Here is a 20,068-nt window from a genome sequence, read left to right as displayed (position 1 = left end):
CAGTAGTTAAAAGCCAAACACTGAATTTTTTAAAATTTGCAGTTTGAATATTTTCTGATCCTCTCTTTATAATAAAGTCCATTATAAAGATAATGGACTTTGTATTTGACCCAACTTCATACTTGCATAATCACATCGACAATTTGATTTCTATGGTATTCTGTGTTTTATAGACTGAATATATATCTAGAGACTGTTTATCATCGTTTTTCCTGCAAATATAACATCAATGAGCTTATAAGGACTTGTTAGATTAGAAATAACTATATCTTCAAATTGCAGATAGTTTATCAACTCATAGAAGAGAAGATCAATAGAAGTGAGAACCCTACAATTAGCTACCACATCTTCCTCCTCTCGAAATCCTGACTTTAGGGTAGGCCATGGTGTTTCCCTGGGCAGTTCTGAGCCCCATCAGAGGTAGCATGAGCATTCTCAACACGGTCATGACCCCTGGCCTACACGACACAGGTCAAGAAACCTGAAAAACAGTAAAACCGAGCACCTAAGAATCTAGCTCTTTACCTTCTTCCCGGCCACCCCTGATTCTAAAACCATCCCCTCTGAGCCAAATGCCAAATAGTCCTCAGAGCAGGCAAAATAAGAGTCCATCTCTAGGGTAACAGAGGTGAGACTCATGGGCTTTTGGTGGAACTGCTCTCCCACCCTGCTCTCCACAACACACAACCCCCCTCTGCCTCACTCTCAGCCAGCTCTGGGGAACTAAGTTAGTTACGCTCAGTGAGTCTCTTACACAGGGTGTCAGTGACAGGTCAAAATCCCTAGCAAATACAATATTTTCCAGTTTTCTAGGTAAGGAAGCCAAGGTTAGTTCTTCCCTTCTACACCTAGCTGGAACTGGAGCAATGTTTCTGGAAAGGGTATTGTATGGGAGTATATCATCTTCCAGGCATGGTGCCTAATCCAAGGTCTACACACAAAAAGTTCTGTATCGACTCTAAATTAAGAAGTAGCTAAATTTTAAAATGAGATATTACTGGAGGATATACCTTGAGGTGTCAAGATAGCTAAGAAGCTGTGGTGGATTTTTTGTTTTGTTTTGTTTTGTTTTTAATTTTAACTAGGATATGTGTTTAAAAAACTCTTTAAAAACATAGACAAAGTACAGAACGATTCAGCCATTGGCCACATATCACCATTCCAAGAGCTCACAGAGGTGGCCTCTGATAAGCCTTTGCCAGTTTTCTTAAGTATCAAACCAGGGTAACAATATGAGTTCCCCCTCAGAGTTCTCAGGAGACATAACTAATAACACCCCTGCGAAGCACTGTACAGACATAAAAGCCACATGCATGGAAGCAAGGATACTAGAGAGCTTCAGAAAATCATTTCACGGACGTGAAAAAATATTATGTTTGAAATGTGAAGAGTTCTGATTTATTTGACTTTCAGGGGAAACGACCAGAAATAATATAGTTTTAGAAGACACTTCCAGTCAGCTTTAACTTTCAAACCTTATTCATGCTCAGCCCCTGCATCACTGCCCTTCACAATACCCCACAGAAGGGAGAGCTCAATTGCTAAGCCCCTGCCAAATGTGACACAGGAGAGAACCCTTACAGTTAAGCTGAACGGAAAAACCTTTGCAGATTTCAGGCCTTCACGTGAAGGGCACCTGTTTCATTTTGTTTTCATCACACTTAGTAAAATGTAAATTCAATGGACACCACCCCATTTCTGAAGGTTCAGATCATCCAACTTTATCTCCCACACTTCTGCTTGAAAATAGACCCACAAAGCCCGTAAGATTAGACATACTTTACAATGTTTCTTATCCTTTTTGAATAAGGGCAGGGGTGGGATGGAAGACAGGAGACGCACATTTCAGAAGAAAAGTTTCCCTTGGGGTAGTTAAATTTGGGGCTTTGACCCTAAAATAAACCAAGAAAAACAGAGATGAATTGTTGTTTTGAAATTAATAATGCTATCTCATTTAAAACATTCCAGACATATTAAGAGAACACATAATAAATAGAGCATATTCTTTGACCCCTGTTCCAACCATCCCACAACTGTTTCTCTCTCATTCATACGGACTTTGTTCTCTATGTTCTTCTCTAAACCAAATGTCCCCCACTGACCTCATCTTAAAGGACCTGCCAGCTTCAATACAGACTGTACCCAAACTATAGGAATGGAAATAACCTTAGAGTGGATGAATTATTAGCAAATAACAATTCAAATTTTTGATGTTATTTGATAATAATTTATCAAATTATTGGAAAAATAATTCAGAAAAAATTGAGTGAGTAAGCAAGTTCACTACTGGAGAACGTGCCATTACATCTGTATCTCATCCATGCAAGTGATGTCTTATTAATTCTTCCAGGTGGTGTCACAGAATGTTGTCCAGAAGCTCTGCTGTCTTCCCTAGCTGACCCAGAAATCTCTGCAACACAGGACTACAACATTTACTGCATAGTTATACAAGAAGTTTTAACTGAGAGAAAACTCAGACGATACACATGTCATATAGTAAGGAACGTTTCAATAAGCAAGTATCAAAAAAGTTTTACTGTATGGGGCTTCCCTGGTAGTGCAGTGGTTGAGAATCCGCCTGCCGATGCAGGGGACACGGGTTCGTGTCCCGGTCCGGGAAGATCCCACGTGCCGCGGAGCGGCTGGGCCCGTGAGCCGTGGCCGCTGAGCCTGCACGTCCGGAGCCTGTGCTCCGCAACGGGAGAGGCCACAACAGTGAGAGGCCCGCGTATCGCAAAAAAAAAAAAAAAAAAGTTTTACTGTGGCCTCAACACACAGGGGTTGATTTCTCTCATATCACAAGAACTCTGCGGGCAGGCAAGTGCTGGTGTTAGTTCAGCAGCTCAACAGTGTCGGAGACTGTGACTCTTAAGTCCTTTCTCTCCTTTATAAGATAGTTGCCCCCAGCTTCTGGCAACACATCCCCACTTAAAGACAGAAAGAAGGGAAGGAAGGGGAAGGAGCAAAGAAGCCACACCTGTCTTCTCTATTAGGAAAGCAGAAGTTTTTCCAGAATTCCACTCCCCACTCCCCACCCTGACTCCTCACCCCACAGCAGTTTTCTGCTTCTGCCTCTCATCTGCCTCAGGCTGCAGGGGAGACGGTGAAAATAAGCATTTAGGTCTCCCAGATGCTATAGCAGAAGCAGGCAATTGGGAATGGACGTTGCGTTAACCAACCCGTGGTATGTCCGTGTGTGAGCTTTAAGTGAGAAGACAATTGTGGTTTGCATTACCCTTTCACCTTGGCTGTCCTCAGTGGGGCTTATTACTTCTCCCCACTAGGCAGGTGAGATCTTGGGGGCACTGGGTCCTGTGTTCAGCTCTCCCAGTTGCTAAGACCTCACTCTGTGCACTGAATCTTGACAGCAAACAAGAATTCTGGGAATTCCTTGCATCCTCACATCTGACACCAAGTCCTTGATTGATCCCTTCCCATCTTCTCTCAAGATGCACACCCCTAAGCAGCTAAAACTTATTTAGTCTTTTCTTAACCTGAGGCACATGTGCCATTAAAACTTCTCTAGAGGGATATGATTTCCATTACTTGTTTTGTCATGGCCAACTTTTTCCTCTTTTCCCTCCTTGCTTTGCCAGAGTATCTGTGCTCATTAGGACCACCAGGGGCATAGAGGGGGAAAGACTTGGCAACTGTTTCCATGCAGTCCATTAAGTTATGCAAAATATTATCAAACATGTGCAAGTGGAGGAAAGGCAAAGGCAAAAGCTAGCTAGTCTCCACAACAGGCTGCGGGATTCATTTAGCAGAATTACTCAGTGCTCATCATTAGCTGATGGATTTGGCTGTGGGTTATTTTATTAGCTTTTCGGGACTCGGGCATAGCCTCCAGCTGTTCTGGCCTCTTGAGTAGATTTAAGAATCACTCCTCCCCATAATTATTTTAAAATGTCTCCAACTTGTTATCTCTTTGGGAAATTTTTTACTTAATGTAGCAGCTAAAATAGCCACAAAAATATCAGAAGTCTTAAAGTTACTGCAAAGGGAAAAAAATAACACTAAGGAAGAAGTTTGGTCAATACAGACATCATCACCTGGATTTTCCTGGCCTAGGGAATAGGTAATCAGCAAAAATGTTCCCTCCACCTAGGTTTCATCACACGTGAAGCTCCATCGTGAGAAAGTTCTGTGAGCTCTTCCTCCTGGCTGTGCTATGGCATTCAGGTGGGTATTCTGGGAGGGGTGGCATAGCAAATCACTAGAGCTCTGTGTCTTTATCTCAACTTTGTCATTCAAAGCCTAGGGCCTGGCTCAGTGTAGGATGATGGAAGGAGGGCTAAATTGTGACCAAGGTCCCAATGCCTTCAGATACATGCTTTGCCTGCCTAGCGACGCCCCAGAGCAGATCCTCAGGCTTCAGTCTGGTTCAGCAGGCCTCCAGCAGCCAGGAAACATCATCACTCCTGATCTGAGGGGACCCATTAAGACTCAGGGTTCTATTGGACTTTTGTGAAATGATGCATAGGAGAACTTTGCAAAATATAAAGCAAAGTGTTAAATTATTTTTATTTAATTAAAAATAAAATCATTGATGATGACAAAAAAAGAAAAAAATATATAAAGCCCTTTGTAAATGTGTCTGGCATGGTGCTTAGTGAATGAATAAATGAATGAATGATAAATGAATGTTATTATTTACATATTAATCTATATTAGACCTAAGAATGTCTATAAACTAAAATGTATTGGGTTTTTTTTTACAGCCTTTGACTCACATTTAAATAAAGCTATTTCTTCAAAACATAAATATGAATACCCAAATAATATTTTTAAAACCATAAGTTTTAAGAACTCAAATTCAGCTGATAGAGAATACTCTGCATGGAGGGTCCTCGTATTAGGGATCAGCAGTTTTTAAAATAAGGGATTATAATCAGGGAGTTAAATGGCCAAAGGTGCTGTAAATTGCATTTAATCTGTGAATAGAGATGGAACTTTATGTAAAAACTTCTTGACAAGTTCTAAATGGAAATTGTTTTTCCTTTTTTTAATCGCCAAACTGCTAACAGAGCCAGGACCAGCAGTTGCCTGTCTTAACTCCTACCAGCCTCACTCCCCCTTTCCTGGATCTTAGGTACTGTTTTGCAAAATGGAATATTGTTACTGAAATGCTGTAACATATCATTTACCGGGCAAGAGAAAGGCCCACCTGGCATTAGAATACAGCTCTCTTTTTAAGCGGGATTAGGAAACCTTCCCCCAAGGAGCCCTTCTCAAACTCCTGTAGAGGCCGTACCCTTCGGAGGCCCTGGTGATGCTATGGCTCAGGATCCAGCTTCACCATCTTCCTTTCTCTGCCTCCCCTCCCCAACTAGTTTTGTTTGTGAACATTTTTGTTGTTGGCAAGTGGCCAAAGAATTCGCCGTAAATAAATTTGCTGTCCGTCTACAAGCAGATAACGGACTGCTTGGTCTCGCTAATTTGCTTCAGCACTGGGAATGGCTGAGGCCTGGGGATGCTGCAAACCTCAGAAGGATTGTGTGCATATGGCAATTCAGAAATCCTACTCTCCTGAACCTTCCACATGCCAGCTAGAGGCACAAGTCATGGAGGACAAGTTCCTGTGCCCCCCAAGCCCCACATTTACCACTAGTTCACCAGAAATGTATCTCAAGGATCTAGAAGTAAAGTGAAAGAAGCAGAGTATTCTAATCTCTTCCTATCGTTCTTCATTGAAGACAGTGGAAAAATCAAGGGTTTACAGTTTTGTCCAAGTTTAAGTAGAAACAGCAGAAACACAACACTAGGAATCCCTCTAATGTTTTGTAAACTTGAGCTCTGAAAGCCTCAAACCCACACATTCCATTTGCCTGCTGGTATTACTAAAATTTCTGTTGACTCAGATTAAAATCCAAAGTAGATTTTTTACCACTACAGGTTTGTACTTTTCATAGTTGACTGTTGATCTGGACAATCTGAGTCCCCCAGAGAGTCAGTTAGGAATCTGATCTTCTGATTTCAGTTTGCTTTTTAGCATACAGCAGGTGTTTGTTTGTTTTACTAAAAGAACTCATATATTAAAATGCCTAGAAATGGAAGCTTCTGATTTCTTCTGAAGGTGTAATTTTTATTGACAGACTGAATAGATTCACTTTAATTTGGATTATCTGTATGAGCTTTACCATTGGGTTCCTGTTTAATTTTCTTTTATTAAAACCATGGAGGGCTTCCCTGGTGGCGCAGTGGTTGAGAATCCGCCTGCCAATGCAGGGGACGCGGGTTCGTGCCCCGGTCCGGGAAGATCCCACGTGCCGCGGAGTGGCTGGGCCCGTGAGCCATGGCCACTGAGCTTGCATGTCCGGAGCCTGTGCTCCGCAACTGGAGAGGCCACAACAGTGAGAGGCCCGCGTACCGCAAAAAAAAAACAAACCATGGAATACAATAAACCAGAAAATGTAAAAATCTGACAATATCCAAGGTTAACAAAGCTGAAGAACAAAAGGAACACATAGGCTGCTGCTGTTGAGAGAGTAACTTAGTACAGATGAATGGAAATCAATTTGACCCTAATAACGCTGAGTGTGCATATTTTGCCACCCAGCAATTCCATCCCTGGTGCAAGTGCAATACTTTAAAAGCTGCTGGTTGATTGATTATGAACCATTAATAGCTCAAGAAATCAATACAGGGGACCATAGGCAGAATTTTTTTTTAATAAAATGAAATGGAGTGAAATGGAACGGAATAGAAAATATCAAAAGGCATCCCTTGTAATCAAAGTATTGTTTTGTGAAAGATATAAATTGCAAAACCAATTTATATCCTCTGTAGTTCATGGTCAGAGAAGCTTATAAAATAACTATTCTAGAGAAACTCTTGTATCTGAGCTCAGATTTATAATAGAAAATAGTCTTTATAAGTTATTTCATATGCTATGTGCTTACATCCACTAAGAGTAGGCCCTGAAATATATGTTCGTTGCAATTAGAATGGATAAAAATATCTGTGGGACATTAATACAAATGAACACTATAGAGCAGTAAACATGAATAACTACAGCTCAGGCATCAACATGATGAAATCTTAAACCTAACACTGAGAAAAAAGGAACACACACAGTAGATTTCATTTACATATGCTTCAGCAGCGTGAAAAATTAAAAGTATTTATTGTGCATGGATACATCCATATGTAATAAAATCATTAGGAAAGACAGGAGAATGATGCATACACACTTCAGGCTCACAACCACCTCCAGGAGGAAGGCAGAGAAAGGGGCTCTAGAGGGAGTACAGAGATTGTAAAGACATTAGAAACATTCTGTTTCTTAAAACCTGAGTGCCAGGAATATGGCTATTTACTTTACTGTTCTCTGAAGTGTGCATATATAGTTATTTATACTCTTTTATAGAGATTACATATGTCGTAATAAAAAAATATGGGTTGTGATAGATGTTTCCAGGATTTATCATCTTGTTTTGGGATTCACGTTGCTCATCTCAACAATGTCACAAATTAATTCCTTGACATAAGTTAGAATAATACTTTTATCTATTAACCATATCTCAAATGTTACTTTCACCTCTCATATAACTTATGACTTAAGAATGTGAGAAGATTTCATTGCTTCTAGAGCTAAGTGAAGTACAATACTCAGTGAGGTCATAACATTCCACATGGGAATCCATTCTCTGGCTTCAGTAGTTATAATAAACACGCTAAACTATGTCTATAATACACGAAGAAGTTCTTTACAAGGTTACTTTATGCTCCTTTCATTGATATTGCTCCTTACCACCTGTAAGCACGGCATAGGTGGGTAGGTCCCCTTGCAATTCCTGCCAGCATAATCAAATGTATACTTTAAAAATCCTATCTCCATCTCATTTTGCAACTGGATAAAACTCAGTATGTTTTTAGGAAAAAGTGAAAATAACAATCATCATCATAATCATAAAAACAAAACAAGACAAAAATCTGAGCACTGCCTTGTAAAGAAAGAACCTGGTACTGATATATCAGGTTGCACCCTCTTCCCCAGTCCTGACCATTTAGTTCCACCACAATCGCCATCACTCTCTTTCAGGGCAGACAGGGATACACTTACACCAATCTAAGGTAATCAGACTGTGTTAGAGCACAGGATCTATTTTCTACCTATTTAGAATGGGTGAATATATAAGTAGTGAAAATGCAGAAAAGCTATTCAATGGATATTATGTGGTCTATTTGGATGAACGTAAAATCAAAATTTGGCAAATGGCTGTTCAATTTGGATTATAATTTGTCTAAATGCTATTTGCTTTTGAAGACCTAACTCAACTTCTGTGTCCTCCATGAACCTTTTCCTGGTTTCCTCTCCCTGTCTCCACTCAAGTAAATATAATCGTTCTCCCTCTGAACCTACATGATTCTTCTTAGCACTATTCACATTGTGTAATGGTTCTATGTGTTTATATCACTAAGAATAGACACTGAAATATATGTTAAATATTCTATTAATAGTTAGTGAAAATTATTTACATTTTTAAAAAGCAAACGATTATGAGCCAGGATTCTAAATTGTAAGTGACAGATACCTGGCTAAACGAAGCAAAGGTTAATTTGTGAAAAACATATCGAAGGTCTCTTAGAAAGATATTTGGAGAAACAACCTTGGGAATAAAAAGCAACCATATGGGTCCTGAAAAGGAGGAGCCGTAGCAGGAGAGTGGCCAGCATCCCGCTCTACAACAAAAGACCCCTGGTTTCCCCCCCGAAAATGCCGTCACAGAAGACCGCACCCAGTGAGACAGGGGTAATTCTCAAGATGAAGAAAAGAAAGGAAGTTCAGAGGGAAGAAGGGAAAGAGAGAGGGAGAGAGTGAGTGAAATATCAGAATGGCCAAAATAAAAAAATAATGGAAATACTGAATGCTGACTGGGATTCAGAGAAATTGAACCACTCATGCATTACTGATGGGAATGCAAGATGGTACAGCCACTCTGGAAAACGATTTGGCAAACAATTCTTATAAAACTAAACATGCAACTACCATATGACCTTGCATTTGCACTCTTGGTTATTTACCCCAGAGAAATTGAAATTTATAGTCACCTAAAAATCTGAACACGGATGTTCATAGCACCTTTATTCATAATAGCCCCAAAATGGAATCAGCCCAGATGGCCTTCATCAGGCGAATGGTTAAAGAAAGTGTAGTGTAGACATGCTGTGGAACACTACCAAGCAATAAAAGGAATGAACTATTAATATAGGCAATAACTTGGATGAATCTTCAGAGATTTACGCTGAGTTAAAATAGCCAGTCCCAAAAGATTACGTACTGCATGATTCCATTTATGTAACATTTTTTAAATGACAAAAGTTTAGAAATGGAGGACAGATAAATCGCTGCCAGAAGTTAAGGATGTGGTGGGAAATGGGCAAGGGATGGAAGGACGTGGACGTGGTTATAAAAGGGCACAGGAGGGATCCCTGTGGTGTTGGACCTGTTTGCTATTTTGATTGTGGTGGTGGATCCACAAACATAGATGTGTGATCAATTTTCATGTAATCTTAATACACACACAAATGAGTCCAGGTAAAACTGGGAAATTCTAAATAAACTCAGTGAATTGTATCACTATCAGTATCCTGGTTTTGATGTTATACTATAGTTTTACGAAACATTAGCGTTGGAGGAAAATGCGCAACACACACAAGGGGTCTCTCCATTATTTCTTTCAACTGCATGTGAATGAAAATTCCCTTAATAGAAATTTCAACTCAATGCGCGCGCACACACACACACACCATTATTAAACATCAAGTAGGTGGCAAAAATTCTTCTCCCTGCTAGCAGCTGAAGGATAATAATAGTGTAACAGTATAGTATAAATAATAGTATAGGGGCTTCCCTGGTGGCGCAGTGGTTGAGAGTCCGCCTGCCGATGCAAGGGATATGGGTTCGTGCCCCGGTCCGCGAAGATCCCACATGCCGCGGAGCGACTGGGCCCGTGAGCCGTGGCCGCTGAGCCTGCGCGTCCGGAGCCTTTGCTCCGCAACGGGAGAGGCCACAGCGGTGAGAGGCCCGCGTAACGCAAGAAAAAAAAAAAAAAGTATAGTAAAAGGGACAGATGAATTACTAATTTCCAAAGAGTACGCAAAGTGCTATGGTTACAAGTTTGTGCCACAGGCTATGGAAGACGGAGGGCCTGCAACAAGCGAGGAAGGATTCACAGAGGGTTTGACATCTTTGCCAGACTGCAAAACCAAAGCTGAAGTTAACGAGATGGTTGGGAACAGAACAGGGCTGAAGGACCAGCGCATGGAAAGGCAGGAAGCCTGGAAGATACGGAATGTTTAGGGAGTGGCTTTGAGAGTGCGGAAGCTTCAAGTGGAGTCACAGGAGTCCCAACCGTGAACAGGATTGTACTCTGTCCCGAGAAGTTGTCATTGGGTCCTTGGGCGACCTATGAGCCAACCGAGAGAGCGAACTGGTTGTGTCACCTTAGCTGAGTGTCACGACCCGAGGGAAATCTCACTTAAGTCTTGATGCACATCGGTAAAATAGGGATAACACTGTGGTGAAGATTAAGGAGACATAATTAACTATGTTACTAATTATTAATTAACTAAGTGGACGTACATCTAAAGAGTTTAACGTTGTATTCAATAAACATGAACTCATAGTAGGAAGAAGAGGAGGAGTAACAGTAGTTACCGTGCTGAGACCTGCAGGAACCTGAAGGACCACAGGTGAGGCAGTGATGCTGGAGTTGAATGGAAGGTTGCATAACAGACTCGGTGAGGACACAGTGTAGCACCTCTGGGAGGCAGAGAGAGTGAGGGGCATGAACCTGTGGAGAGAAGCATAAGGTGTCACCAAGGAAGGAAAACTAGAATGTATTAAGTGCCTCCCATGTACTTTATGATACTAGTTCATTTATTCTTCACAACAGCTCTATTAAGACAGGTATTATTATTCCCACCATGTAGTACAGGAAACTGAGACTCAAAGAGGTAAACTTACCGAGGATTATATAGGTAGGAAGTGAAAGAACTGAGATTCAAAACCCGGTCTTTCTGTACAATGTCCCTGCTCTTCCCACTACACCAGTTAAATCATTTCCAAGTCTTAGTAAATGGCCCATAAAAACAGTTCACCATCAGTAATAAGTAATTCTATACAACAACTAATTCTCTATGACTAATAGGGTTTTTATGCCTCTCAGCTCCCCATTCCCCCAAATCATTCTATTAGAAAAAGAACAGGAAAAAAGTCAACAGGAAAGGAACACGTAATTGATTATGATTATAGCTGGCATTCTAGATGCAGAGAAGATAAATGATTATCCAAGTTGAAGCTGAATGTTTGATAGCACCTTACACTGTCATCCAGTAACAATTACCCTTCAGCTCTCACCTTTCTCCAGTTAAAATCCTTTAATGGTTTAAACATAATCTCCCAAGCTACACACCAAATTAAAATACAAATATCCAGGAATTTGAAGGAGGAAAATCATAGGGAGTGAGGAAATAATGGTGGTCAGCTCCTTGGCTTTTACCCTAGCTGGGTTCAAACCTTTCATTTCATGTTACTTTACCATTTAGAGCCCAGGTAACAAATCTACTTAATCTCTAGGTAGTATATAGACAAGGAAAAAAAAAAAATCCCAGCAACGATTCTCTTTAACTACTTTCTACTACAACAAATACTAAAATCTGTGATTTGCGATTTATCTATTTTGCTTTTTCTGAACTGCAGAGATATATGTTTAAGATATCTTATTCTCCTTGGTATTTTATATAAAATACTTATATCTGGACATCCCTTCCCTCCTCTGGCTCATCCACCCCCCTTAAAGTGATTCTGATTTAATTGTCTGGGGTGGAGATCAGAAATTAAACTTTGTTTAAAGTTCTCTCCATGTGATTCTAATGTGGATGCAGCCTGAAAACCACTGCACTAGACCAGAATCTCCAAAAAGTGACTATGTCAGCTTTATTTATCACGCATCTCCAGTACTGTTCAGACAAGTGATAAAAACTCAGTAAGGGGACTTCTTGGTGGCACAGTGGTTAAGAATCCACCTGCCGATGCAGGGGACATGGTTCGAGCCCTGGTCTGGAAGATCCCACATGCCACGGAGCAACTAAGCCTGTGCACCACAACTACTGAGCCCGTGAGCCACAGCTACTGAGCCCGTGAGCCACAGCTACTGAAGCCCACGCACCTAGAGCCCGTGCTCTGCAACAAGAGAAGCCACTGCGATGAGAAGCCCATGCACCACAACAAAGAGTAGCTTCCGCTAGCCACAAATAGAGAAAGCCCGCGTGCAGCAACGAAGACCCAACACAGCCAAAAATAAATAAATAATTTTTAAAAAAACCAAAAACTCAGTAAGACAAATTGTTGCTCTCAAGGGGCTTATCATCTAGAGCTTGGTTGTCTAATATGATAGTCACCAGCCACATGTGGCTACTTAAATTTATATTTAAATTAAAGTTAAATGAATTAAATTTCACCTCCTCAGTCATACTAGCCACATTTCAAGTGTTTAATAGCCGCATATGGCTAGTGGCTACCATATTGCACAGCACAGATACAGAACAGTTCCATCACTGTGAAAAGTTTTATTGGGTAGTGTAACCCTAGAGATTGTATTATTAGAAGAAATTTAAAAAATAGATTTAATTACATAGCTGTGGGATGTATAGAGCTACTCGTATATATAGCATACAGTACACTGCACCAAAATTATTTTACTATCTTTTATGTTATATTTTATATAAAGATAGTATCTTTACACACTACTGCACCAGAATTATTTTATCACTCTACTATCTTTATATAAATGTCTATGGCTATGCCAATTTATGTTTCTTTGCATAGATCAAAGAACTGTCAAGTTGCCTCACTTATCAAAACCTTTTACTACATGCTTTAAAAATTTTTTTTTAATAATTTAAGACTTATAGAAGAATTGCACAGATAATACAGAATGTTACTGAATACTCTTTACCCATCTTTCTCTCAGGTTAATGTCTACGTAACTATAGTTTATCAAAACATTTCACCCGTTTTTCCACTAAAATCCCTTTTCTCTTCCAGGATCCAATCCAGTGTACCAGGTTGCATTTATTCATCATTTCTCCTAGCCTCCCCCAATCTGTGACTGTTTCAGTTTTTCCTTTTTAATTTATTTATTTTTTGTTTTGTTTTCTTCATGACATTGACACTTCGGAAGAGTGCTGGTCAGGTATTTTTGTAGGCTGACCTCAGTCTGTGTTTGCTGTTTTCTCATGATTAGATAGGGAATATGGACTGGGAGAAAGACTATCACAGAGTCAAATATCCTTCTCATGTATCGTATCATTATATCAGCCTGACTTACTACTGGTTAATAGGTTAGTAGAGATCACTTAGTTTTTTGTTCACTGCATGTTTGTCCTCTGTAAAATTCACTATTTTCCCCCTTTCCATACTTTATTTATTAGAAGCAAGTTACTAAATCTATGCCTGACCCAAGAGGAGGGGGACTGAACTCCACCTCCTGGAAAGGCGAGTATCAGGAAATTGTGGAAATGTGTTAAAACCACAATAGTGATTAATAAATATCATAGGAAAGATACACCGAAGCTGTGTAAACATCCTGTTTCTCTGTAAAGTTCTGCCCACTAATGTTAACATGCATCTGTGGGTCATGCCTGTAACCATTATTACTAAGATGTTCTAATGGTCATTTTCTATTTCCCTCATCCTTTCTACATTTATTATTTGGAATTATTCTCTAAGGAAGGTAAGTCCCTTTTCCTCCTTTTGTTTATTTATTCAATAATTTAATTGTATCAGGATGAACTCAGAGATACTGATTTTAGTTCTTAGGTTATAATCCAATATCATGTATGTTGTTGCTCAAATTTGTTCCAGGTTTAGCCATTGGAAGCTCCTACAGATTAGCTTCTCTATTTTATTAACATACATTTATCTGTTTTGTGGGTTGTTTTTCACACTTCCTTGCTTTCTGGTGCTACAAGATGTCACAGATTCCTCTTGCATTTTCCTGATATAGCCCCAGAGTCAACTGTTTCTCCAAATTTTTTTTTTTGGCAGATTGGTATTTAGAAACTAAGATCTGGGCACTAGGTGTGCTCATGACTACTAGAGTGTCACTGCTTCTAGGCCCTCTCAGTGAAGTTAGGCTCCCCACCACTGCTTATTTTTAATTTCTTTCTCTGACAGGGAGAAACATGGTTCCCATCATCTACAATTAATTATTTGCTCAACCCTCCTATACATGTAAAGTAGTTTCAGAATTGCTAACCAAATGAGAAACTAAATTTACTGACTAGAATACAATTTCTATGTGCAGTTCTTTTTTGTCTTTAGCCTGAGAGTATCCAATCAAACACTCTTCCAGACTAATTTAGGTCTGTTTCCTTTTCCCTACTCCCTTCAGAGAAGTTATGTCATACATTTGTAATACAGTTTATCTCAGTCTTCTTCCTGTCCTAGAATATTCCAATATCCTGATTTTCTAAAAAATTGCACTTTGTAGCCAACTCCTACTCCCTCTACAACATATAACCACCACTCATCTGTTTTCAATTCCAATAGTTTTACCTTTTCCAGAATGCCATATATTTGTAATCATGATATATGTAACCTTTTGGGTCTGACCTTTTTCACTTAGCAAAATGCAATTAAGAGTCACCCATGTTGTTGTGTGAATCAACAGCTGAACAATTGAATTAACAATTTCCTCCTTTTTTGCTGCTAGGTAGTATTCCATTTTATGTACACAGATTATTTATCTCTTTACATGTTGTTTCCAGTTTTTTTGTGATTTATGAATAAAGCTGTTATAAATATTCATATACAAATTTCTGTGTGAATGTACGTTTTCTCTTTACTTGGGTAGATTTCAAGGAGTATGATTGCTGAGTAGTATGAAAAATAGACATATAACAATAAAAAAACCTGACAAACAATTTTCCAAAGTGACTGTATTATTTTGCATCATTTCTCACCAGCAATGAATGAGAATTCCTGGTGCTCCTTGCTAGCATTTGTTATTGTCAGGTTTTTGTGTTCTTGTTGTTTTAACCAATCTGTTGTGTGCAGTGGCATTTCATTGTTTTAATTTGTATTTCCCCAATGACTAGTAATGTTAAGTTTTTTGCTGTCCATTTATCTTTGGAGAATATCTGCTCAGATCATACAGAATTTCTTCTATGTTTTCTTCTGGAATTTTTATATTTCTCCATTTTACCTTTACATCTATGATCTATTTTGAGTTAATTTTTGTGAAAATGTGAGGTTCATGTGTCCAGGTTCATTTTTTGCATATGGATGTCCAATTGTTCCAACACCATTTGTTGAAAAAACTATTCTTTCTCCAGTGAATTGTCTTTGCATCTTTTTCAAAAAGCAGTTGATTACATTTATGTGGGTCTAATTCTGCATTTTCTATTCTGTTCCATTGATCTGTATCTATCCTTTCACTGTGCTACACTGTCTTGATATTTGTAGTTTTATATTGATTGAGATCAGGTAGTACAGTCTTCCAACTCTGTTCTTCTTTTGTTCAAAATTGTTTTGTCTATTCTACTACTTAGCCTTTTCACATGAATTTTAGAATCAGTTTGTTGACATCTAGAGAATACTTGCTGGAATCTTTATTGAGACTGTGTTGACTTGATACACTGGGGATGAACCTGGTATATATCCCCATTTTATTTAGATCTTCTTTGATTTCTTTCATCATTATTTCATAGTTTTTCATCATACAGATCCTGCACATATTTTTTCTAGCTTTATGCATAAGTACTTCCTTTAGGGGAGGAGGTGCCATTGTAAATGCTATTCCAATTGTTCATTGCTAGTAAATAAGAATTGACTGACCTTATATTTTGATACCTTACTAACTTCTGTAATTAGTTCCAGGAAAGTTAGTGTAGATTCTTGGGTTTTCTACATCAACAGTCATGATGTCTATGAAATGAAACAGTCTTACTTCTTTTCTAATTTGTATCCCTGTTTTTATCTTTCCTGCCTTATTGCACTGGTTAGGATTTCCAAATAGTGTTGAATAGGACTGAGGAAATAAAACATACTTGCCTCATTCTTGATCTTGGAAGAAAAATGTCATCTCTCACGATTCAACATAATAGAGGCAGTAGGTTTGTTTCTATTTTGAGGTTATTGGGGGGGGGGGGCGGTGTTTATCTTTTGTTTTTTGGTAGATGCCCTTTACTAGGTTAAGGAAATTCCTTTATTCCACTAGTTTACTAAGTGTTTTTATCGTGAAAGAATGTAGACATTTATTAAATGCTTTTACAGCATCTGTTGAGATGATCATTTGGTGTTTCTCTTATAGACAGTGAATGCATCAAATTATATTAATTGGTTATGAAATGTGAAACCAGCCTTGTATTTCTGGGATGAAATTCACTTGGTCATGATAGATTATAATTTTTATCCATTGCTGAATGCAATTTGCTCATATTTTATTGGGAAATTTTGGTCTATATTCATAAGATATTGCTCTGTAGTCTTCTTTCTTTGGTTTTGGCATTAGAGTAATGTTGACTTGTAGAATGAATTATTAAGTGGTCCCCTTCTATTCTCTGGAAGAAAATTTGAGCAATTGGCATTATTTCTTCCTTGAATATTTGGTAGAATTTGTCAGGGAAACTATCTGGGTCAAAATTTTCTTTTTTGAAAGGTTTTTCACTATAAATTCAATTTTGTTCATTGATATGGGATTTTTCAGGTTATTTGTGCTTCTTCAGTGAGTTTGTGTCTATCAAGGAATTGATTCATTTCATCTAAACTGTTAAAGTGATGAAATTAAAGTTGTCCATGTACAGTATCTATCCTTTAATGTCTGTGAAACCAGTAGTGATATCTCCCATTTTCTTCCTGATATTACTCCTCTTCTCTTCTTGATCAGCCTGAGTAGAAGTCTATCAATTTTATGATGTCTTCAAAGAATCAGCTTTAGATTCCTTTGATTTTCTCTACCTTTTTCTGTTTCCAATTCATTGATTTCTCCTCTAATCTTTATTATTTCCTTAGTTTTGGGCTTAATTTAATCTTCTTTTTCTAGTTTCTTAAGCCAGAAATTCAGACTGTTGATTGGAGATATTAAGTATTTAATGCTATAAATTTCCCTCTAAGCACTGCTTTAGGAGCATCTCACAAATTTTGATACCTTGTATTTTCATTATCATTCAGTTCCAAATACATTTTAAAAAATAAACTTTTAATTTTACAATTTCAGGTTCACAGAAAATTATGAAAATAATACAAACAGTTCTTATATACCCCATGCCTAATTTCCCTTATTATTAACATCTTATATTAATGGTACATTTGTTTGGGGCAACTATGAATAAAGCTGCTATAAACATTCATGTGCAAGCTTTTGTGTGAACACGTTTTAAAATCAAGTGGATAAATACCTAGGAGTTTGATCTCGAGGTTGTATAATGAGACTATGTTTAGCTTTGTAAGAAACTGCCAAACTGTCTCTTCAAGTAGCTGTATCATTTTGCATTCCAACAAATAATGAGAGTTCTTGTTGTTACTCATCCTTGCCTGCAATTGGTATTGTCAGGGTTTTTTTAAAAAATTTGAACAGGCATGTAATGGTTTCTTGTTTTAATGTGAAATTCCCCAATGACAAATGACGTTGAGCATCTTTTCATATGCTTATTTGCATCTGTATATTTTCTTTGGTGAGGTTTCTGTTAAGATCATTTGCCCTGTTTTAATTGGCTTGTTTATTTTCCTATTATTGAGAGTTCAAAATATTTTAAAATTTCCCTTGAGACTTCCTTTTGGATTCATGGTTTATTTAGAAATGTATTGTTTAATTTCCAAATATTTAGAAATATTCCACCTATCTTTTATATTGATTTCTAATATAATTCTATGATTTGAGAACATACTTGGTATGATGTCTGTTCTTTTAAATTTGTTAAAGTTCATTTTGTGACCCAGAATATGGTTCATGTTAGTGAATGTCCCATGTGCACCTAAGAAGAATGTGTATTCTGAAGTTCTTTGGTGGAGTGATAATGTTAACTATGTCAAATTGGTTGATCGTGCTGCTCAGGTCATTTATTTCCCTATTAATTTTATTTTTGCCTAATTGTTCTATCAATAACCATAAAGGAGGGTTGGAGTTACCAATGATAATTATAGATTTCTCTATTTGTCCTCTCAGATTCATCAGTTTTTGCCTCATGTAGTTTGAAGCTATGCTATGAGGTGTGTATACCTTTAGGACTGTTAGGTCCATTTGCAGAACTTACCACTTTATCATTGTGTAATGTTCTATTTTATTTCTGATAATATTCTTTTTCTGAACTCTATTCTGACTGAATTTAATGTAGCTAGCCCAGTTTTGGCTTTTTTGGAGGGAGACAGGCCACAGTGTTTGACTAGTACAGGTATCCTCACGTTTATACCACTTCCCTTTTATGAAAGCCCTACATTAGTACCTGTTTTTGCTAATTGAAGAAATCTGAAGAGGATTTTTGCTCTTCTGAAAAAAGGTAGAAGTCAAAAGGGGAGAGGGAAGAGATAAGGGGCAAGATAGGGGTAGGGGATTAAGAGACACAAACTACTATGTATAAAATATATAAGCAACAAGGATATATTGTACAGCACAGGGAAATATAGCCATTATTTTGTAATAACTTTAAATGGAGTATTGTCTATAAAAATATTGAATAACTATGTTGTACTCCTGAAACTAATATAACATTGCAAACCAACTATACTTTAATAAAAAATGAATAGCGTTCAGCATTATTTTGCAGCATAGAGGCAGTGCACCCCTAGCAGAGAGAGTGGCACCACCAAGCTCCTTCCCTAGGAACTACACTGAGCATCTCAGCTTCAAGCCACCATAGCTCTGAACTGTGTGACCATCTGTGCTTTATCTCGATTTATTTTTTGCATCTGTTAGCAAGATGTGTCCTAAGGTAATTACTTCTTTGCTTTAAGCCATTTTGGCTTATGAAAGGTTTCATAGGAACACTGTACTTTTGGATAGCATGGGGTGGGGGGTGCCTGTATATGCTTTTACTTTTAACCTATCTATGCCTTTATATTTAAAGTGAGTCTCCTATGGACAATATAAAACTGAGTCTTCTTTCTAAATTCAGTCTAGCAACCTGCCTTTTTACTGATGTGTTTAGACATTTAAAGTGATTATTGTTATGGTTGGCTTAAAATCTATCTTGCTAGCTGTTTTCTATTTGTTCCATTTGGCCTTTCTTGCTTTTTTGTTCACTTTCTGCCTTTTCTGAATGACTAAGCATTTTATGATCTATTTTGTCTCCTACGATTACTTATTATTTATACCTCTTTTTAAAATGATTAATAATCAATTTATTAAAATAGTTGATTTAAGCAACTACAATGGTGACCTCAATCTCTAATCCTGGCTCAATGATAGAAGTAATCTGCTTAACACTCTCAGGAGGATTGTCCAAGTCAATGAGTCGCTGTGAATCCTCACCTGGAAATGCTGCCAAGTCTTAGAACCTTCACCACAAAGAGTTTTTCTCACAGTGATTCTCAGTCCTGGTAGACATCCGAAACAGTCCTTTCACTTTAAGGTTCTTTTCCTTTGAGCCTGTGATCAAATCAGCACACACCTTCCCCAGGGATTTTACATGGCAGACAGTTAGGGTAATTCTTACTCAGTGAACCACCCCTTCTGGGTCCACTGGTGTAGTTCCAGTAGCTTTAAAAGCCATGGCTGCCACACGGCAGAAGCATAACTTTGTGACTGACTTGTTCCTCAGCAAGAAGGAACTGTGGTGAGTCACGGGCAGTGGCCACAGCGTCTTCCTCACGGAGGCCTGACACATTTTTTAACACTTAACTTTTTAATGGTTAATGAGTTTTCCTTCAAATAGTATTATATCATTTCATATACAATGTTAACAGGACATTCTCAAGTCCCCCCATTCCTTGTGTCACTGTGGTCATACATTTCACTTTTATTTATGGAATAAACACATTATTACAAATTTTGCTTTAAATAGTTAGCTTTTACAACAACTAAAATTTTTAAAAATATTCCATTTTAGCTTCATTCTTCAT

General features: G+C 38.1%; 1 pseudogene; it reads right to left on the bottom strand.

The window, feature by feature from the left end:
* Positions 1–19,365: 19,365 nt before the first annotated feature.
* On the bottom strand, positions 19,366–19,719 carry LOC131743747 (small ribosomal subunit protein uS10-like; annotated as a pseudogene).
* Between the last annotated feature and the right edge of the window lie 349 nt (positions 19,720–20,068).

The sequence above is a fragment of the Kogia breviceps genome, chromosome 17 (assembly GCF_026419965.1).
Source record: "Kogia breviceps isolate mKogBre1 chromosome 17, mKogBre1 haplotype 1, whole genome shotgun sequence".
Lineage (NCBI taxonomy): Eukaryota > Metazoa > Chordata > Mammalia > Artiodactyla > Physeteridae > Kogia > Kogia breviceps.
The sequence above is the reverse complement of the archived record's forward strand: the minus strand, read 5'-3'. Positions and strand labels throughout refer to the sequence as shown.